Source organism: Myodes glareolus, chromosome 15 (genome assembly GCF_982192425.1).
Source record: "Myodes glareolus chromosome 15, mMyoGla1.1, whole genome shotgun sequence".
NCBI lineage: Eukaryota > Metazoa > Chordata > Mammalia > Rodentia > Cricetidae > Myodes > Myodes glareolus.
Window position 1 is genome coordinate 5,204,643 of NC_142040.1, and position 23,345 is coordinate 5,227,987.

Consider the following 23,345-nt stretch of genomic DNA (forward strand, 5'->3'; position numbering starts at 1 on the left):
GTGCCTCAGAAATGCTAACGTTGTGCTAGCTTTATATTGCTTTAGATTATTTTTAAGAATTAATTATTTCAGGGTCTCGGGTTTAGGGTCGTTTTTCCCCATTTTGTTATCGTATGGTTTCTATTAAAATTGCATAAAAACTGAAATTCAAATAAAGATTTTGTTCTATCCTAAATGACCGTGGTTCTAAACTGAAGTGACTGGTAGGATAAGGCGAGGCAGGCAAAGCCTTTTGCCCTGCCGTGTGGACAGCTGCTTGAGGGAGGGGCTGTGAGTGCGGGAACTTTGGGTTGAACTGTTTGTTTTAAAATGTGTGTGAGCCTCTTAGGCACAGACTGCTTTCTCAGTGACTGTGAGGTAGTCATCATACAGGTTGTGTGCATTGAGAAGTCTGCAGAGAAAATGACTGAGGTTTGTTTGTAAATTTTTTTAAGCTAAGAGGTTGGGATTTAATATAACAATTCTTTGCACTGATTAAAGAAATGACATCAAATACAGAATTTAATGGCAGGCGTCTTGTGATATATAACTTCAGATGCTCATATTTAAAACCTTAAACTTCATTTGAAGATCTCTAGCTACAAATTTGTAAGATGTGAATGAATTGAGTTTTTAATGTACTAATGACAGATGTTTTATAAATACGTTATTCCTAATTGATTCACCATCATGCTTAGAAATGCTTCATTTCTGTTCAAATTTCTATCAACTATTAAAACTGCTAGACTCTAGCTAAAACAGGGAAATTACTTTTCACTAGAAATATATTCAGTAATTCATGTTTTTGTAAAGGTCCAAGGGTTAATGAACTGACGGGAGGAAAGTAGTTTTCCTTTTCTTTAGAGGAGAAATTACATTTATTTTAACTTCCAGACATACCAAAAGCAGTGCTCTGTATTCAAGAACAAAAGCTCTATTAGAAGACAAAACCACTGTGAGAATATTTGGGATCTTAGTTTTTTAAAAAGTCACATGTCCTCAAAGAATATTTTGTTGCTAGAATATACGTAAGATTCTACTTTTTTAAAAATCTGGACAAGTAGATATTCTGACTTATCTAACATTCTGCGGCAGGAACTTCAACCAAAGGGGTATAACAAAAAACACCATAACGAAACAAAAACATGTCTACTGTACTGTGTATTGCTTCTGAGTTCTCATTGTGAATTACAGTGGCCAAACTCTTAGTCTCAGTGGGATCTCAAGCTGATGCAATGCTATCAAATTTAGAGTTTTCAGTAGTGCTGAAACTCTTTCCAGCAGTGTTGGACAATTTATGTCATTGTCTGATGTGGCCCCTGAGTATCTTGTCTCTCCTTTCTACGGCCCCATTCTTGGTTTCTTCTTCCTCTGTAGAGGGGTGGCCAGTGGTGTGAACAGCACACTCAAATAAGGTTTGAGGGTTTCCCATTTCTCAATCCTCAAAATTGCTTAGATGAAGAAATGGGCAAAAAGGATATGACAGCTAAATCGAGCCTTAAAGAACAACTTTGGGCATGAGGAAACACATCTCTGCAATAAACTATTAGTTCATTTGCATAGATTTTTCATGGAATTTTTGCAAAAATGCAGTAAAATCATACTTAGTGTTGCGTTTTATTAACAGTGCCATGTTAAATGAGTTTCTGAGAACTTGTTCCAGCGTTTATGAAGTAGAGGAGTTTGAGAAATCAAAGACAGCCAGCACGATACTTAGGACTGAATATATTTCTTTTTAGGAATGAGGGTCTTATTTCTTTCTCATTTGAAAATTATTTTTTTCTTGTTAATGTCCAAATTAAATGTTTTGCAAAGTTACCCCCCCCCCAAGTCCCTAATTTAAAGTTTGAGTGGATTTTCAAATTTCAAACAACACAAGGAAACTCCTTTTCAATAAAATATGTGCTTATTGAGTGGCAGTCAAGAGTTTTCAGCCTGAAATCCATGCAGGCTTTGTCTCCTCTGGAAACTACTTCCTCAGATGCAGTGCCTATTTTCTGTCTCTTATTCTTTTCTGTTAATAAGACCTGGTGATGTTCTAAATAAAGAACAAAGCATAGGAAAAATTTTATAGCATGATCATTCTGATTCCTGAAAATTATGTCCTTATAAATAACACATTAGATCCGACTGTCTCTAATGAATCCGCCGGGTGACAAAGGCATCATAGCTGCTGGGAAAATGAGTGGTAATTTCCTCCATTTTTCCCTGAAAATTCTAGTGAAGACCAAATAGATCTGCTTATGTACCGTCACATCTCATCTCAGAGTGAGGTACCCAGTTCTGTGCTTGGAAGGAACTTTAGCACCTCAGATCTCATTTCAGGAAAGGATTGCCGTTGGTGACAGTTAAGAAAGCGCCTAGTTTCATCCGGTTAAGTTTCTGAGGAAAGATGTAAGCCTGCGTCTGCCTGCCTGCTCGATAAACAAGAAGCCGAGGGAGACACGGGCTGTTTCCTCAGCACACAGTCCTGTCGTACCACTGCCTTTTACTGTGTATTGTTGCTTTTGAGCTACAGCCTCACACTGGAGCCCAGGATGGTCTTGATCTTGCCGTCCTCTTACGTCAACCAGACAAACACGGCAGCCTCTCTGTGGACAGACTTCATGGGCTGAGGTCTTAGGAGATAGGTCTGTGGGGTGGTCAGCATGACTCATAATTCTTTAGTGATGCCACAGTACAAGTATTCCAATATTTAATCCACGAAAGTAAACATGCTTAACCGATAGGAATGCTTGCTGTAGCTTTGAAAATGGCGGGTGACGCAGTAGGCTGTTTGCTACATTCATTGCAAATGGTTACAAAAAGGTATTTTCTCCAAAGTCTTGTCTTTGAAAGAGAGACAAACAAAACTTATAAAAAAAAATGCCTATAAACTTCCAGCAATTTCTGTTAGAATTGATGTAGATAATTTCTACATCTCTGTTCTTCTTAAGGCCAATGGCAAGAGGAAAATATGGCTTTTTAATAATAATAAAGGTTAGTGTCACTACTGTACCATACACAATAGATTTAAAAAGAAAATTTAGCTTTAAAAGTCTCAAGAATAGAAAGAAGCTCCTTAAGAATTTTCTCTATGGGCAGGAAACCCTGACTGCTCTTAGGGATGGAGAGGGAGGAGGAGAGGGAGTGGGGGGAGTGGGAGGGTGGTGGGAGGAGGGGCGGAAATGGAAACTTTTATAATTTAATAAAATTACAAAAAAAAGAATTTTCTCTAAAGGTTATTTCACATTCCTAAGAATTTAAAACATAATCACCATTTCTTTACATAAAACTGTATGCTAATAAAATACATGAGCTATCTTCATAAACTGACCTGAACTTGGTAGCTTCAGGAGATGAATGAAATTGATCACAATACTTTCATATGAATAAATCCTAGTACTGTTTTGTGACCAAGCACACGTTGCTTCTAAAATGGTATCGAGCTAGGAGCTAAGGGAAAACAAATGCCGTGAGGATCTTAGTTTTGCTGCTTTCGTGCACTGGATAGTATGTGATCTAATAAATAAAATCTTGGAATGGAAGAATACAGAAAGGAGTCTTTACTTGTTTGTGATATCGACACCCTCTTGTTTTCACGGATATCAATGACGTTCTTATATTTTTAAAATTTATTTTTCTCAATGCTAGATAATAGTTCCGCATTGACTGTAGGTATTTAACAAATATCAATTAATGATCTAGTGAACATCAAGGTTAGTGAAGCACTTTAATCCTAAGAGAAGGGTCCACAGACATGTGTGTTGCAAGTGCCAAGCTTTGTATGGAATGCCCATGTTACACAGCCCAGGAGCTGCCCTGCTGAGCTGTAATCCCATCTTAATTTAATAGCGACACACAAATTACACATTGGTGTCCCTTTGTGTGGTCAGGACAATAGTGGAGTGGCATTAATAATTTTTATTCATGTAATTTACAGAGAACTAAATATAACAACCGTGCTCTAAATCCTTTAATCAAAACCAGTGTTTTTCCTGAAGGTGATGATTATGATAGCAGATTTTTACTGATTTTCCAGTTTATTTAACCTTATCATCTTGGGCACTGCCATCATTTTGTTCCCTTTTCACAGAGAGGGAAGGTGAAGTGTATGAAAATCAAGTCACATGTTATCTTATTATATAATTATATAAAGCCTTGCAGGGTGACCAACTCAATCAGGGTAGTCAGGATTCAGAACCAAGATGCCTTTCTACATTCTGCGCTGCTTCCATCTCAACTGACTTCATCTCATTAATTTGAACTGAGGACTAGAAAATAATGTAGAGATGAAAAGGAAATAAATTATGCTAGTACATCTAACCATTTTGAGGACTTGCAGTTTTCACTCTTAGTGACAGGGCATCATAGGCAGAGATTAGTTGGAGTTTTATGGTAAGTCATGTAAGATGAAGTTAGTATTAGTGCGAATGAGCTAGGAACTAGCAAAGGTGACCATTGTCTGGTGATATGAAAATTGTTTTTCAACAGTGTTAAATGTTGAAGTTACCTGGTAAGTTTGAGGGAGTTCTTTACTTTGAGGGAAAATCCTCTTGTTGTCTACACTTGCTTATGTAATCTCGATCATTTCAGGGTATAGGAGAATGGAATCGATTGCCCAGAGCCATTTTACAGCTGTGTCTTTTTATCTGCATGGCTCAGATACTGCAGATTATGAGGGAAAGCTTTGGACATGTCCTACAAACAAAAAAATTGAAGAATGATATTAAAACTCGTTTTCAGTGAGTGGCAGAAAGATATTTGCTTCAAAATCTAAGAGTGGAAGCCCTTCCTGCTCACAGACATCTCACTAGAGAATGCAAGATATGAGGTCTCAGAATCAGAACTGGCTTGGCACAACTGCATACTTTCCAAAACAACAGTGGTGACGATGGGCTTGAGCTAGGAGATGTGCAGGGTTCCGAGAGCATAAGCAAGAGCATTCGTGTTTGAAGTTTTCCAAAGGTGGGGAAAACAGAAAAATTTCCCGTAAAAAATGTTTGACCAAGCACAACTAAATAAGTTCAAGATGTAGACAATGGAGACAGCTCTATTGGGAAAATTGCATTTTTGGCCTTGAACCAAGCAGTCATTATAAATAAAAAGAAATGAAAAACATCTCAATCAGCAAATAATCATTAGATGGGTTTTTCTTGGTTACTTTGGGAAGACATTCCCTTCCTTGGTGAGCAAGTACTTTGTGATATGGAAATGCACTTGATTCCTTGGCTTATTGTTTTCTGGAAATAATTTCTCTTGCTTAGAAACAGTGTGTTCCTTACAGTTACAAAATCCTACTGTTTATACACAACACATTTTCATTATCTATTTGTCTGTTGATGGAAATCCAGGCTGATTCTATTTCTTAACTATTATGACTATTGAGACAATCAACAGGATTATACAGGTCCCTCTTTGTGGTCCAGGGCATGAGTTTAGAATCATGTATCCAGCATACTATAAGACCTGGATTTAGGAACATGTGCCCTTGTGTGGTAATGGCTGAGTCATAAAGTCTTATCTATCTTTAGATTTTTCAGAATCCTCCACACTGATTTCCATAGTGGGTCCATCAATTTACAGGCCCACAAGTAGTGAATGATTCTTCCTCTTTGGCCACACCCTCACCACCATTTACTGTTTGCTTTCTTGGTGTTAGTTATTCTGACTAGAAAAAAGATTTAGAATCTCAAAGTGATTTTAATTTGTATTTCCCTAATGACTAAAGATGCTGAACATGTTTAAAAATATTTGCTGTCTATTTGTGTTTCTTTGAAGACTAGCCAGTTCAGGTAATTAGCCCACTTATTAACTGTAAGAATTGTGTGTGAGTGGGGGAGGGTGTTTAACTCTTGAAATTCTTGTGTATGTTCTAGGTATTTTGGATGGAACTGAAAATTACAATGTTAAACAATTAATAAACTTAAGAAGACCGATATGTTTTGTCATATGCAGATCTTAGATTCTTAATTTTTATGTATATGTGGGTGTGAATATAGGCAAAAGGTCATGAGACCCGAAAGGGGACCACGAGAAGGAAAGGAGGTTTACAAGAGGGGAATGGTAGAATAAAAACAAGAATCTGATTGCAAAGAGGCAGAACAGAGGCTCCTGAGGAAACAGGGACCAGCAGAAACGCAGAGGCAGCAGAAGCTGGAGGAGGCTGGTGGGGAAAACAAAGGAGAGAATGCCACAGTGAAGCATTACTCTATGGAGTAATTATTAAAAACTAATAAAAACAAAATCTTGAGGAAAGAGAAGAGAGGAGAGGAAAGGGGAGGAGAGGAGAGGGGAGGAGAGGAGAGGGGAGGGGAGGGGAGGGGAGGAGAGGAGAGGAGAGGAGAGGAGAGGAGAGGAGAGGAGAGGAGAGGAGAGGAGAGGAGAGGAGAGGAGAGGAGAGGAGAGGATGCTGAGTGGCAGCGCCTTCCTGGCTCCCAGGAAACTTGGCTTTACTTAGTTGCTTGGTTCCACATCGCTCATCTCCTAACCTCTCTCAAAGTTCCCAAAATTTGGATTTATTTTAAGATAAAGTTCCTTGTTTCTTCTTTTCATGTCATGTTTGCCTGACTGTATCTATTATTTTTGCGCATTTTGGTCAAAGTTTATGAGAGCTCACTATCTTCACTGAGGTTTTGTGAACACAAAATTGGAAACATAAATATCAGTCATGATGGCACATGCCTGTAATAACAGCACCCAGTAGGAGGGAGAAGAAGGGTTAGTTCAAGCCCACTTTGGCTACATTGTAAATTCAAGGCCATCCTGGGCAGCATGAGACCATGTTCCAAAATTTTTTAAAAAATGAATTAGAAAAATAAAAAGAAGAAAAAGAAAATGGTGGTCTTTGAAGAAAAAGAAAGGAAAAACCAAAATCTAAGTATCAGTTTCATTAAAAAATAACCCATAAGGAAAAGTGGTTCCATATCTTGAACAAGCCATACAATTTCCATAATCTTTTATTTACCTAAATAGTGAACAATGCACATTTAGAAAAATTTGAATTAAAAAAATTAAAGGTGCCTTGGAGAAAAACTAGCCATGTTTTCTTGGTTTGCAAGTTAAAATGATTTTGCTACCGGCCAACCAAATGCCATTCTCAAAGCTATAAGGCCAGCTTCCCAGAGCACAGCACCACCAGGTTCTTAACGGAGCCTTTGTGATCCTGGTAATCTATCAGTCACCACGACAGCATCATTTGGCTTAGCATTCAAGTGGTGCCCTAGAGTTTCACTTTGTACTAAAACGTTAATTGTCCACAGCTTGAAGCAACTTTCCTTTAACCAATAAATAATTATTTTGTGCTTTTTTTCTGGTGGGAAGAATATATATTTTTAAATTATTCATTTTATCTGTATGAGTGTTTGTATTTGCACCCTGCGTGCACATGGATAGTGTCTGCAGATTCCAGATGAGGACACCAGATCTCCTGAAACTAGAGCTGCAAGGTCTGTGAGCTGGAATATGGACTCTGGGAACAGAACCTGGGTTCTCTGCAAGAGCAAGGAGTGAACCATTTCTCCAGCCCTAGGAACAACATCGCTTAAGTTCAAGTTCTACATACAAACACTTTCTCATGCCTGAATATACACTATTGGTTTATTCACTATGTATACATTTTTTCATAAAAGGCTCATATTTAATCAATCTCTTATATTGGAGATTTGTAACATTTTCTTCCCTCTTTGAATTCTTCATATCCTAAAAACAAATGTGCATTCAAACCTACAGAAAACTTCATAAATGCCAAAATCGTATTAGTAAAAAGTATACACATCCCTTCAGGTCACCTAAGCAAACCAACGGCAGCGATGGCTAAGCAATGCCCTGTAATAATCAACAATACTTACTGAGAAAGTGGAAAAGCTGTAGCAGCCACCAGCACCGTTGTCTCTCTTGTGACTCTGTCATGAGACTGAAGGCCCCTTTCCGGCTGCAGCACTACAAGGAACAAGGTCCTCTATCGCTCTGGATTGACCATGCCAAGCTGTTCCATTTAAGGCAATTTTTCAACTTCCATGGTGTGACACATTGCCCAGTCTTGTTCATTCTCCATGCTCAGGCCTGTGCCTCAGAGATTCTGATTCACTGAGCTATAGATATAGCTCAAGTACTACAAGTCGCAACTTTATACAGTAATTGCTCAGCCATCGTTTCATGAGGGACTTATCAGAACCAAGGAATCTGGTAAAGGTTAAACCAAAAGATAAGGCTTTTTGGCGTTACTGCTTTGTGAATAAGAGGCTGTCCTTTGCTATAGATTTTCACTGTAGCTAGCTTCCTTTTCTGTTACAAATTTGGCTATTAATTCCCACAGAACTGTTTTGTGAAAACAGTTTTCCCACTGCCAGCCCTTTGTTCCTCTCACCCAGGTAAAGCAGAGATCTGCCTTCCTGCAATAATCTTTATCAATAGGTATTTGGCCAGTTTAGCAGACAGGCAAAGATCATCCCATTTAAGACATTCACAGATTTCCAAGGAATTACTACCTGCCCAAGATGCTGCTTCCACAACACCCAAAATCAGAATGACTGATAACAGCATATCTCTGGGCTGATAACTTAGAGGCCTGGGTCTCTTCTTTGCTTATAGCAGTAAGTCTAACTCCAGACCTGAGCCTATAGAAACTGCAACCTGGGTATATGTGGTATCTGATCAAGAGCCATCAACTTCTTCCTGATTGTTTACATAGGTTGCCTAGTGACCTGGTAATCCTCTATGTAAACTGGGAGAAAAAAGTGGTACACTGATTTAAACAATCTGTGCCCTCTTCATAATTTTACTGAAAATAAACTGTTTAGCTCTTACTAACCACCGAAAAATGCAGTGGCCTTCCCTAAGAATCCCCTGATGATTTAATTCCTTTCTTAACTAATTATCTCCATTAAGGAGTTCACCGGATGTATACTAGCCACTCCCATGTATCTCTGTGTGTGTGTGTGTATGTGTGTGTGTGTGTGAAAACTTTTATCTGAATTTTTATGGGGCAAATGAATTCTGACCCTGAAACTACAAGGGCTTGGGAATTGCTGGTTTTAGAGCTATATGACTGGAAACATTTGTAATGTGTAGAATGATAAAGAATGAAGAGCAATGTAGAACAAGGGAGGACAATAAGAAATGATCGATTGACAAGAGAAAAACAAAGAATTATGGATAGACGGAATCTGTTGTGAGTAGACTTCTTTACCCTCAGATCTTTAGCCCCCCTTTAGCTTTTTGTGACATCTTTAACTAAACCCTGAAAGGGAGTCCTAAAGGCTAGAATTTTTAAGGCTTTCTAATCTCAAGGTTACAAACTTTCAAAAAGCACCCAGACAATCATAGCATACTCAAAAGTGAGAACACTTTGTTTTCCTATGGCACAGCTCCTAGCACTGACATCTCCTTTACTTGGGAAAACCATCTGAGGACGACGTGAGGACAGAAAGATCTCTACAAGTGGCCTCCATCAGTACACTGCACTGATTGCAGTAGGTACCGTGCTCAGGCACTGTCCCACTCAGCTAAGAACAGTGTGCATATGGCCGGGGGTGGGGTGAGGGTGAGGGAGGGAGTGGGTAGGGCAGACAGAGCAGTAGGTATTTAGCCTGGTGTGAGTACAAACCACAGTCACACCCAGAAGACATATCTGGGAATATAACTACTTGACAGAATACTTGCTTCGCATGGGTAAAGCCCTGGGCTTGTCCTCCAGCATTACAGGAAAAAAAAAAAAAACAATAAGTGGAAAAGATGAAGAAAGAAAATCTCCAGTCTCTAAGTTTAGACAGACTCTGTGATCTTGAGAACTTCAGTCTTCTCCCCCTAAAATGAGAGTGTGAATCCTTCCTGTAAAACTAAGAGCAGAAGGAGCCATCAGTATCCACGCTCAACCCTTTGCTCGTGATCATAATTCAAGCATACCCTCCCCTAGTGGTTCGTTCATATTAGACGGTCAGGGGAACATGCAAAAACTTGCACTGCAGGGAAAATCTGACAAGCGAGTAGCAGAGTGATTTGTTGGAATCTTGCTTACAAGATCTTGTTTGTATTTCATCGGTCTCTACAACGGTTTTTCGAGTGTTTATCCAGCTAGGGTTAGCGGGGAGGATTTGGTGTGCTATAGAACTGGCGGATGCTGCTTGTTCCTGCTTTTGCTAAGAAGCAGTAGCAGCTCGGGTGGTTTACTCCAGAGCCAAAGCTAGGTATGTTTGTCATCAGTATGCCAAGTGATCCACCAACACACACACACACACGCACACACACACACACACATGTACATGCACACACACACACTCATGCACACACAGACAGACAGAGACAGAGACAGAAGCGGAGAGAATGAAGTCTAATGAATAACCTCACATTAGAGTCTGAGAATTCTAATATTTAAAACATCTATTTAGCAACTAGCCTCTTTTACTCTAAAGGGAAACTTATTTTTCTCCTGGATTTATTGACATTTCTCTAGCTTTATAACATGTGAATTATGGAAAAGGGTACAAAGAGAATGACTTTCATATGTACATATTTTTACCTTATCAGTTTCTCAGAAACCCAGCAGAGGAATACAATATATAACTCATTCCTGTGATTGCCAGATTATAATAAAACTCTAGGCAGCCTTATAGGCTATTTAAGAAAGCCTCATTTGTGTGATGATGATGTCATTTTGTCATTTTGACTTTTAGCAGCACTAGTCTGCATTGGCCATATTCCCGGAGGGCATAGCTCTCATTCTCCCCTCCCCCACAGTGCTTTTTCCTCACACAGACACACTCCTTCCCCAAGAACCCCTCCTTCCCCACGCCCTGCATTCAAGGTTACAGAAATGTTTACTGAGGAGCTTGTGCTGGAACACATGGGGCCACAGGTAGGGGCCAGAATGGACACTGTATACTCATAAACCACAAGCTAGTAGAGGACAATCACATGTGACAGAGAAACTAAGTCACCAGAGGAGTATTCTCCAAGAAAGCAGTTTTTAAGCTGAGACCAGAAATATATAGATTTCCTCATTATTTGGAAATTAGTAAAAAGTAGAGGAAACAGGTGTGATATATTTAGCACAGTGCCTGGCACAAGAGGTACATTCACCGAGGTTGGTTAGCAAAGATTCCTGCTTCGTTCAGGATTTCTCTGCGGAGATGCACACTTTCCCCTCTCTTCTCCTGTGTTCTGGCCACTTTTGTTTGAGTCTGGTTCCCTGCTTCCACTTGGTGTCTATAGACTCATCTGGAACTCCAACCCCTGGGATTTCTCTTGCACGTGACCTTATTATCTCTCCAGCAGTGGATCAGACTCTGGTCCCTTCCCAGCATCTTAACCAGTCGGGCCTTACCCATGAAGTCCTCAACTAGGACCACAATGAGTTTTATCTGCTACTTAGACTCTGAACTTCCTACTTCTTTATTTTCTTCCCCTACCTCATACACTTTGGTTTTATTTGCTCGTTTGCTTACTTGTTTTGTTTGTTCATTTTGAGATGCAGTCTCGCTATATAGTCTGGAATGGCTTGGAATCTATTCTCCTGTACGATCCCTGTCCTCCGAAAGCCAGTGGCGAGTGCCAGGATCGCAGGCATCCAATACCACATCCATTACTGTGGTTCCTACTTGTGTGCTCACTCTCAGAGGGAAGAATTAATACTCAATGATTCTCCAAACCGCATTCCAGGTCTGCCTCCTTAGCCCTGTCTGACACCAGGCCTCTTGCCTCTGGTGATCCAGTCTCCCACATGACCACAGCCTTGTGGTTGATAAGATGCCTGTTGCTCCCTGGGTCAGGCAGCACTCCTCAGCTTCCCGTGCTGAGACAGCAGCAGTGCCATTGCGGTGAATCTCCAGCAGTAGGTGATCAGTCCCTTCAGGGTTTGCCAAGAGAATGAGGTCATCCCCTGGAGAGGAGTTTAAATGGCTGGAAATAGTGTCAGGTTCAAGAGCAGCTTGGCAGGAGCCACAAACACAAGGGTGCTGATGGACCTTCCAACCTGCACTTTCTCACTGGAGTTCTACGGCAAACAGAAGGAGGCCGAGGTCGGTTTCCACCAAGTCACCCACTGCTCAGGGGTGCTTGGGTAGCAGAAAGCATGGACGCTGTATTTGTGTCATTCTTTCCAGAGTGGGAAGCAAGCTTCTGTGCGGGGTAATGTAATAATAGAGGACGCTTGAGACTGTGTCAGGGAGAAGTGGAAGATGTGAACTCACACCACCAGAGGGGACTCTGCTCCAGCAGAGGGAGCAGGAATCTTCCTCTCCTGTCTAGTCTGAGGTTTGGAATTTTCCTGCTGCTGGAAGCCTTGAGGGAAAAGGATTGCTATGATAAAATCCCTAACAAGGGAGGAAAGGTTTGCATCTTGGGTTCATGCTGCACTGAACCACCACTATAAACCAACTTCCGGAGGAAAGGGCTTGTTTGGTTTATGCTTCCCTGTCACTGTTCTTCATTGAAGGAAGTCAGGACAGGAACTCATGCAAGGCAGGAACCTGGAGGCAGGAGCTGATGTAGAGGCCATGGAGGGGTGCAGCCTACTGGCTTGCTCCTCATGACTTTCTCAGCTGCCTATTTATAGAACCCAGGAACACCAGTCCAGGGATGGTACCACCCACAATAGCCTGGACCTTCTCCACCAATCACTAATTAATAAACTTCCCTACAGACTTGCCTACAGTCTGATCTTTCTCAACTAAGGCTCCCTCTTCCCAAAGACTTTGGCTTGTGTCAGGTTGACAAAGAACTGTCCAGAGCACTTTGTTTTGGTTAATGGTTGGAGAGGGAATGTAGTCTGTTTTGGTGCAGGAGGCATGATGAGGAGCTGGTCACACTGTGTTCACAGTGAAGAAAAGCAGAGATGAATCTGCTACCCTGTCCCATAGGATCCGGCCACCAACATTCAGGATGCTTCTCTGGCCACTCTGGAAACACCTTCTCAGATATGTCCAGAAGTGTGTATTTCAGATGGTTCCAAATCAAATCAATATTAATTATCAAGTGAATAATAAATGTAACAGGTGGCCACTTGGTTCTCTCTTGGAAACATCGTTTGGTGAGGAGGTACAGAACAGAGTGCTTCTGGAAAAGCCTGCTCGGGGAAAGGGTGCCCTTTTTGATCCAGCTCACTGACTTTAGAAACGTAACTGACAGGACAGGAGCTTCTGCCCTGCAGATGTGCCACCTGGCTAGCGGTACCAAAATGTGAACTGTTTCTGTATGTTCTGTTTGTTTTAATGCTGGCATATTCTCAAATGCTAGATTGACAAAGAAAGGTACTTGTAAACTCTTTATTCTATTTACCATATGCAGCGTGACTGACTTCTGCCATGGAACGCCCCACAAGCCAGTGAAAGATAGAGTCAGCCAGTTGGGGTGGACAGGAACGGCTTGCACCATATAGACCTGGGACTCCTTTTCTGAATAGTTTCATTTGCTGGCCAACCGATAAGCTGACGGAGTTCTTGCAGCTGTGTTGTTACCACCACTTTCTGGCTTTCTGAGCAGTCATGGTGGGCGAGGAGAAAATAGGGCACATCTGAGCGAAAATCAGAGATCAAACAAAAGAAGAGCACAGTTCTTCTGCCATCGAAATTAGCAATGAAAATGAAGACTGAGCACGTCTGCTTCAATTATGCATGTAGCGCAGGCTGCTCTGTTGGCCCACGCTTTCTGTCAGAGAGAATAGATACCTGCAAGTCTATCATCATCTTTCCCTGGAGCTAAGTCTAATCTGCTTTTCTTTAGAAACAAACAAACAAAAACCTATGACTTGTAATAAACAATGCCTTACATGAAAATTCTCTGTAAAACTCCTTTCCCAGACCCGGAACTTCAAGATTGGAAAGCACAGACAAATGCAGTAAAACTTAAATTTCAAACAGAAATGATTGTCAAAATGTGCTAGGTATGGGGGCCTCACTTTTTGACCTGGTGGAAATGCCAACAGACACTGAGAGCTTCTGGCCAGAGCACAGGAAACAGGAGAGAATGGATCCAGACAGACAGGCAGTCAAAGTCTTGAGATATTTACCCAGTGTCTCAGTATGGTGAGTGGTACAGAAAAATCAACGCGCAAAACCCCAAAGGCTGCTTACATATGCCACGTGTCACTGAAGAATCAACGTGCTAGGCTAGACCTTCCTGTTACTCCACCAAAGTATAACAACAAGAGCAAAGAAAGCAGTGCCCTGAGAAGTGCCCCGGCAGGCTGCAGCAGAAGCAGCTGACCCCCAAACCACTGAAAACCACAATTAGCATATCAAAACATAAATGGAAGTTATTTTTACTAAAATATGTATTGAAACATTTAAAAATCGAGGTCTGGAGAGATGGCTCAGTAGTAAGAACACTGGTTGTTTATGCAAAGGACCCCAGTTCAGTTTCAGCACCCACTCCATGACTCACAGTCATATGTAGCTCCAATTCCTAAGGATCATGCACATACATGATACAATACATACATGCAGGCAAGACTGATATGTATTTAATTAAATAATTAAATCATTAAAAGGTAAAAATATATTTTGTAGGTTAATAAATAATTTTTTCCAGTTAATAAATAAACACAATGAATATGTGTGTATACAGCTTGTTTCTGTACAATTTTAACTAGTTATACTTAAAATTATTTTAGATTTGCCATAGAATTAATGTGTTAATTAGATCAATTTTATCTCTTCCTTTATAAACATATATTTTGTATTTCATTTTCATCCTTGCTTTGTCCATGACTTGCAAATTGTGTTGAATTAAAGTCATGAAAGTGGACTGTCTTTCTCAGAAGCAAAGGGAAACCTTTTTGCTCTATCATAAAATAAGGCATCCATTAGATACTTTTATCATTATTGGGTTCTCTTCTTCTCCTATCTCACTAGTTTTGGGAGATATTAATAATATTAATTCTTTGAACTTTTAATTAACTTATAATTATTGTGTGAATGTGTGCATGTGTGTGCATGGAGGGTGTGTATGTGTTGGGATATGTATGTGAAAGTCGGGATAAGTTTGTGAAGAATGGTTTTTAAATAGTTTCAGCACTGCTGCATTTTTCTTTCCTTGTTTTCATTAAAATTAGTTTCATATGATTTCTTATAAATATTGTTTTATATAAATTTTAAGCCAGCTGGCAAATGCATCCTCTTCTCTAGAAAATAGAGAGACACTAAATAAACATATGTGGTATGCTGTTCAAGGAGGATTCCCTCAGGTGTGCGGCTGTCACTTCTCATATGCCAGTGATGCCCAACGGCCATGAGCACAGCAGGCGAGCTTGCCAAGGGTTTCCAGACTGAGGCTTCGTTCTTTTCCAGACTGAGGCTTCATTCTTCATGTGTCATCAGTAGCTTTGCAGTTATTCATTTATTTTATACTCGTGCTTATTTGCATATGTGTGATGTGTGTGTGTAATGTCTGTGTGGGATATGTGTATACTATGTGTGTGTTATGTGTATATAATGTCTATGTGTGATGTATGTGATGTGTTGTGTGTATGATATTTGTGTGTGTTGTATCTGTGATGCATCCAGTGTGCATTTGATGTGTCTTTGTGATGTATGTGCTATGTGTGTGTGTGATATGCACTATGTGCATGTACATGTGTATGATGTTTGTGTATGATGTGTACACATGATGGGCATACATGTATGCCATGATGTTCACACCAGGATTATGGCAGCAAGCCCCACATGTGGCTTTATGTGGGTTCTGGAGAACTCAAGTAATCAGGCCTGTGTGCAAGTGTTTGCACCCACCGAGCCATCTCTCCAGCCTGCCAGAGGCAATTTTAGTTGGCTATGGTTATCATTTTCATTTAATTGTTTCTGTGTCTGCAGGGAGTGGGTCTGTGTTTGCCTGCATCTGTGTGTGTGTGTGTGTGTGTGTGTGTACATGCTCATGCCAGTGTACATGTTCATGCATGTGTACATGTTCATGCATATTTATGTCCATGGGGAGGCTGAAAGACAACCTCTGCTGTCATTCTTTGTCAAGTTTCTTCCACCTTAGCATTTTTCTTTCCATGTTCATATTCCATGCTTATTTTTTAATTGAAAAAAATCATATAATATATTCTGACCACAGATTCTGCTCGCCAAGGTCCTGCCCACCTCTCCACTCACCCAACCTTACCCTTTCTCTCTCTTTTCAGAAAACTAAGAGAGTCTCTCACTGTAGCTTGGGATCCCTGATTCAGCTAGGGTGTCTAGCTAGTGAGCTCCAGCGTCTTCCCAGTCCTCCATCCCCAATTCTGGGAATGCAAACCTATACCGAAGAGCCAGGCTTTAATGGGGTTCCAGAACTTAGCTTCACTTGAAGTTGCTCATTTTTAGCTTGGATTCAGTAATGAATTCAAATTGAACCTCGAGTTTCTATGCAGAAAACAACATTTCTGTACAAAGGGAATAAGAACCCTTGCCCTGCAGTGAGTCCAGGAGAAAGACTGGTCTCCGCCGCTTGTTCAACTCCAGGCATTGACCCTGTGCACTTCTGAGCCAAGCGATGCCGTAGAAGTGCCTCCTGGTGCTCTCATGAGTGTGAAATGAGACAGTAAGTGTCAATATCTAACACAAAAGTTCTCACTGAAACAGCACTGGTGCCTGTCAGGCATCTGACACAAGAGCCTGCGAGGGTTTGCAAAGTTAGCCTGAAGTCCATTGCATGTACGTTAGGAACAGAAATGCCATCGATGCAGGCAGCTCGACAGGCAGACTCCTTTTGCACATTTGCTTTTTAAACACACCTGTTTGTCAGAGTTCTTTTTTTCAGCTTTATTCCTGATTATTCTCTTTCACGGTATTTCTTCCTCGGCACAATCACTGCCCAGGCTTTTTCAGTCCTTCATTTTTCTCTTTGGTGTATAACAGAGTCAATGTGCTAAATTGTATCAATCCATTGTCTTGACCTCCTATACTCATCCTAGCCGCATAGAGCTGCCACAGCATGAGGAAGGCTAACGAAAGCCCAACGATCATTCTGGGAGTTAAGGGTCCAGAAACAAGTACAGATTTGAGGAAGACTCTAGGAAAGATTAAAGTTCCTATGGTGCAATTTCTGTACAAAATGGATAAAATGGAGATTTCCCCATATGTTTCAAGGGTTAGTGTTCATTGGATACATAAGCAGTCACCAGAGGGCTGGATCTTCTCAACGCCTGGGTCCTGGGAGCAGTGTAGATAAGATGCGTGCATTGTTGAATAGACCATCACTAAGCACAGAACAATGTCTTAAGAGCATGTTACAAACTATAGAGCACATTGCTTGTTCCAGCCCCTGGAGACTTAGTTAAGAGTTATCCTTAGGGTAAGAGAAAATGAGAAAAACAAGGGTGGCAGGAAGATCTGCAACAAGAGCTATAGGAGAAAACTCCAATAATCTTTTCCATATGGAAATCTTTCTCCTTGGCCCTTGTGTTAATTTATTTCAGTCTTAGAGAGAGGTTAACAGCCTCAATAGTGTTCTTTTGACCCCAAAGCAGTTGTGGAAAGTAGATAGCGGATTTCTAGGAAGCCTTGTGTTATTGATGCAGTGATCCAGACTGACTGACAGTGGTCAGAAGGCAGTATTCGGCACGAGGCTGAAAGTTAGTCATTGCTCCCTTTTTTTCTTTACACTAGGACCTTTTTCATAATGTTAAGTCTTGACTTAGGGATTAACAAAAATAAAGTAACCTTAAACATTTTTATTCCTTGTCAATTTCATACATGTAATATAATGTATTTTGACCATATACACCCTTCCATTACACTCTCCTATGTCCTCCCTTCCCATTAAACGCCACTTTCTTCCCAACAAGTTTCCTCATACTTCATTGTGTCCCACTGAATTATATGAGGTAACTTACAAGAAGCCTATTTATTGGAGTGTGGACAATTACCTAGTGAGAGTTTAGGATACTAAAGCAGTGGTAAATTTTCCTTTAATTTTTTTTAACATTGTAACATTACATTAAATTCTACTTTATAAGCATCAACCTAAATAATTTATGCACTTGAGTGATTTGTAAGAGTTTTAATAGTTAAATGAAAAAGAACTTAAACCTCAGGTGATTTATTCTTTTAGACTAATAGCAGACTTAAGACTGTAAAAATTGCTGGGTTGAAAATTATTTCTGTTACATAACTGATTCATCTTGCAAAGCCTGGGTGATTTTCAGTCTACGTTTTAATTAAAATAAACCCAATTGATAGGAATAAAGTTTCTTTCTCAATATAAACAAGCCTCAAGTTGTTGTAAGTCCCATGAGCTGGAGAGGAAGAATTTCGTGGGCATTCAGGCGGTGGCTGCCTAGCATTAAGTGTCCTGCTTCCCATTCTCCTCTTTGGAGGTTTTTTCCTTTTTTGTGTAGAATCGGAAGTTGGGAGGGAGATACTTCAAATGGAGTTCAGTGACAAACATTTGTCACTTAGTTGACTGCTCTCAAGAAAATGTAGGATGACAGCAACCACTTAAAGTCACAGACCATTGTTTACAGTGCAGGCTGTTGCTTCCTGAATTACCAAGAAATCAGAAGTTGTGTGCTGAAAAAGTGGATGTCTGAAAAAGACATCTGTGATCTCTATTTAAGTATGCATTTTCTATATGTGCTTCTTAATTCTTCCATGGTCTGACATGATGCACTTTCCTTAGTAAAATACATCCAGGACTGAAGTAATGATCCATGTTCACTTATAATACTAAGTTCTACTTACTGATGGTAAGGTCAGGAGGAAGGGTCTGGCATGAGACTGAAATTCAGTCATTGCCCCTTTTTGACTTTATTCTAAGGTCTTCCTCATACCACTGAGTCTTGACTCAAGGGATTAACAAAAACACAGTAAAGTAATCTTAAACATTTTTATTCCTTGGCAATTTCATGCATGTAATATAATGCATTTTGATCATATGCAACCCTTCGTGAGTGACAATCTCCTAAATCCTTCCTCCCCATCCAACACTGTTTTCTTCCCAGCAAGTACCCTCACACCTTCCCACAGTTCCCCTGAATTACAAGGTTACTAGCTGATCATGGCCCAGGGCTATTTACTGGAGTTGTTACTGATGTAAATAAAATTAGTGTCAATTCGCCACAGAATCTAGAATCACCTTGGAAGAGGGATTATGCAGATCAATTGGCCTGTGGGCATGTCTGTGAAGGATTATTAATTCTGGTGGGAGACCCACCCTGAATGTTTGTGGTGCCATTTCTTGGCTGGACCTTCTGAGCTGTGTCAGTAAGGAAAGCTAAGTGGGCCTAAGCAGTAGGCAATCCCAGTGCAGCTGTTTCTCCCCTCTTCTTGATTTCTTTTCCCTTTCTTGACTAAGGAAGGCCGGCCTCAATGATGGACTTCCTTTCAATGCCGGATTGTAACCTGAACTTTAATGCAAGCAATCCCCTAAATTGCTTTCCGTCAGCACATTTTCAATGGCAACAGAAATGCAGCTAGAACTTTGGTGGCTTTGGTTTCAAATACTTTTCATATCACACCATAATGCAGTCTAAGGAAGATTTTTCAAAGTATGACCTTTTCCTCAAATAGTTTTGACTTCTGATTTAATGTTTTTAAAAGGCCTATGTTTAAAGTTTTATGTTTTATTATTACTATTGTTCTTTTTAAAAATAATACCATGGTGGGATGTCCCGGGCAGCTTGCGGAGCAGCTGCAAGTGGCAGCGCCATGTGGCCAGGGAGTTAGGGTCCCCGGGCCAACGGCAGAGTCAGGCGGCTGGATACCCGGGTGGATAGCAGAGTAAATGGACATAAGGCTATACATAAAGCTAGACATTTATTACTTAAAGAAAGAAAAACATAGACAAACATAAAAAAACAAAGACACACATACACACACACACACACACACACACCAGAGAGAAGATGGCTGCGGGGGAAGTCCAAAGTGGCTGGGGTGGGCGTGGTTAGTTCTTAAAGTGGCAGCAGAAGACTAACAATTACAAGCATAATTTTAGTATATGTAATAGTTTATATTATTATATTTTAAAACTTTTTGAAGTACAGAAAATATAAAGGACAACTCCTGTCTCACTCCATTTTGCATAATTAACAAATGTGAATGGTTTGTGATACTTGGATTCTATCTCAATTTCCCTAAGAAATAAAATATTATCAATAAAGCTAGAGAATCTGGGGCCACAAAAGTAACATTTTTTCATCTCTTTCTCACCTATAAGTGTATATATATCTTTAATTAAGATTTTTTTATTATGCATTTTTCTTTATGTTTGATGAAACCATATGATCTATTCTCTGGAATTTGATTTCATACATTATGTCTTTAAAAAACCAGTGTGCTTGTTTATATTAGTGTGTGAGTGTGTGTCTCCCCAGTGTGTGTGTTTACATCAGTGTGTTAGTGTGTCTCCCCAATGTGTGTGTTTATATGGGTGTGTGAGTGCATGTCTCCCCAGTGTGTGTGTTTATATCAGTGTGTGAATGTGTGTCTCCCCAGTGTGTGTGTTTATATTAGTGTGTGAGTGTATCTCCCAGTGTGTGTATTTATATTAGTGTGTGAGTGTGTGTCTCCCCAGTGTGTGTGTTTATATCAGTGTGTGAGTGTGTCTGCCCAGTGTGTGTGTTTATATCAGTGTGTGAGTGTGTCTCCCAGTGTGTGTGTTTATAGCAATGTGTGAGTGTGTCTCCCAGTGTGTGTGTTTATATCAGTGTGTGAGTGTGTCTCCCCAGTGTGTGTGTTTATATTAGTGTGTGAGTATGTCTCCCCAGTGTGTGTGTCTATATTAGTGTGTGAGTGTGTCAAAGGATCAAAGTGCTTCACTAACCTTGATGTTCACTAGATCATTAATCAATATTTGTTAAATACCTACAGTCAATACGGAACTATTATCTAGCATTGAGAAAAATAAATTTTAAAAATATAAGAACGTCATTGATATCCGTGAAAACAAGAAGGTGTCGATATCACAAACAAGTAAAGACTCCTTTCTGTATTCTTCCATTCCAAGATTTTATTTATTAGATCACATACTATCCAGTGTGGTGCGGGAGAATTGTCTGTATTCTGTCCATCATATTTTAATAAAATGCTGATTGGTCAGGCAGGCAGTATAGGCGGGAAAGCCAGACAGGACGTAGGGGTGGAGCAAAGAGACTGGGAGTATTCTGGGACACAGGAAGCCCTCAGCCACTCCTGCGCAGACCACCGAAGAGGCAGCATGTAACTTGCCCAGCTGAGAAAGGTACGGAGCCATTATGGCTAACATAGATGAGAATAATGGGTTAATATAAGTTATAAGAGTTAACAAGAAGCCTGACCTAATGGGCCAATCAGTTTATAATCTTATGGAGTCTTGTGCGTGATTTTCTTTGGGGCCTGCCTGCTGTGGGGTACTGGGCGGGACAGATACCCCAACAAGCCAGCCCTCATACTACACCAGTGCACGAAAGCAGCAAAACTAAGATCCTCACGGCATTTGCTTTCCCTTATCATCCAGAGAGAATGACAAATCCTGGTGCCACTGCCCTGGACTCTGTCCCAGTCATACAACTGTCACCCACATTCAGAGGGTCTGACCTGGTCCTATTTTGCTACATATCTTGAAAGAATCTCTGTGTCCCTAAGAATTTTCCTTGTAGTTTTTTTTTATTACTAACAAGTTGCTAATGTATATATTTGGGAATTTTTAATGGAAGAAGAAATAGAATAAAAATATAGAAATAGAAATAAAAATGTAGAAGAAATAGACTGAGAAGAAATAAGAAGGAAAAGTAAAAGAAGAAGAAAAATGTAGAGTAATAAAAACAAGAATAAACTGAAAGAGTGTTGAACTGAAATTAGAATTGAGACAGAATTATTAGAGCAAAGAAATTACAAACAATTAAGACAAAAACATTAGGGTAGAGCTAGTAGAATAAAGAGAGAGAAAATAAGAAAGAACACATGAATAGAAAGAGCATGTGTGAGTAGATTCTGTTTCTATAATCTTCAGACTTTAGTTCCTAGGCTTATTGTGGCTTCTCTTTTTGAACCCTGAGTGAAGACAGTTAAAAGCAGGCCCTTGAAAGTTTTCAATAGTCAGTAACATCTGATGAGAGAATTCCTGACCGTAACTAGGCAAAGGGAAGAAGAACCACCCTGCTTACACCAGTCTCCAAGGTCCATTTAGTTAGGGTCTCTTTGAGTTCGGCTCATCCTTCCTACCTGTCCTGAAGTCTAGGGTCTGTAAGCACAACACAACTTCTAGTCACTCCCCAGGAAGGTGGCTAAACTCTGGCTTACCCGGGACACAAAAGCCGGTACATTGTCCAATCCTATCATGGTTGGAAAGCCATACCTGGTCAGTTCCTTCAAGTAACTTCTTCACTACCACCTGCGCCATTTCATATTTGGTGGGGAAAGCCTCTGTCCACCCTGAAAAAGTATCTACAAACACCAGCAAATACCTGAAACCATACTTTCCAGATTTTATCTCAGGGAAGTCTATTTCCCAGTAGGCTCCAGGCTTCTTTTCTCTGAGTGGAGACCAGGGTTTTTAGGGTTGGCAGCAGCACTAGTGAGTTGACAGGCTTTACAGTGGGTGACAATATTTAAATTTTTTGTTGTACATCTTTGATTTTGATTTTTGACTGTCTAACTGAGTGCTGCTTCCTCTGTGTTTCCATATGATAGGAATGACAGATCTTGTTAGACAGTCTCTTTCCCAGCTGGTCAGGCAGGATAATTTTAGTGACTGTAGCTCTCCACCACCCGTCTAGATACTGGGCCATAGGGAGGGTCTTAATCTAGGCCACATCTTCCTCAGTATACCCAGGGATCTCAGGTAGATTAGGTGCCCCTGGGTCCACTAGTGCATGTGCAAAGACTATATTAGTCTGAAGAGCCACCTGTTGGGTGGTTTGTCTGCCAGGTTGTTTCTCTAGGGATGGGTCCATCACTTCTCTGGTGGCTGGGGCTATGGATGGTGGTCAATTTCTTGGGTAGACACAGAGGAGGGCCAGGATTTGTTCTTTAATCTTGAATTTTTTTTCTTCTGTGGTTAGCAGTCCCCTCTCTTTGTACATTGACCCATGCACAAGCGCTGTGGCACAAGCGTACCAGCTGTTGTTGTAGACACTAACCTTCTGCCCTTGCCCCAGTTCTAGTGCTTTAGTTAGGGCTGGCAGCTCTGCCCGCTGGGCACAGGTCCCAGGTGACATTGGCTCTGCCCATATTACTTCCTCTTCAGTTGTAACTGCCACCCCCGCATACCTTCTGCCATCCTGCACAAAGCTGCTGCCATCAGTATACCAGGAAACTTCTGCATCAGGCAATGGGTGTCCTACAAGTCTGGACTAATGCTATGTGCCTGGGCCGGGATCCCAGAACGTCATCCAGCTGCACTTCCAGGTCAGGATAGAATAGAGTAGCTGTGTACAGAACTGAGGGCACCTGGAAAGTTACCCTGGTGGGGGTCGGCAATAGAGTCTG

The 23,345-nt window shown here is 40.7% G+C and overlaps 1 protein-coding gene across 3 annotated transcripts in view; it reads left to right on the forward strand.

Moving 5' to 3' along the window:
• The window catches only part of Mctp1 (multiple C2 and transmembrane domain containing 1), a 592,866-nt gene that overhangs the window by 225,766 nt on the left and 343,755 nt on the right, over positions 1-23,345 (forward strand). The window lies entirely within an intron of this gene.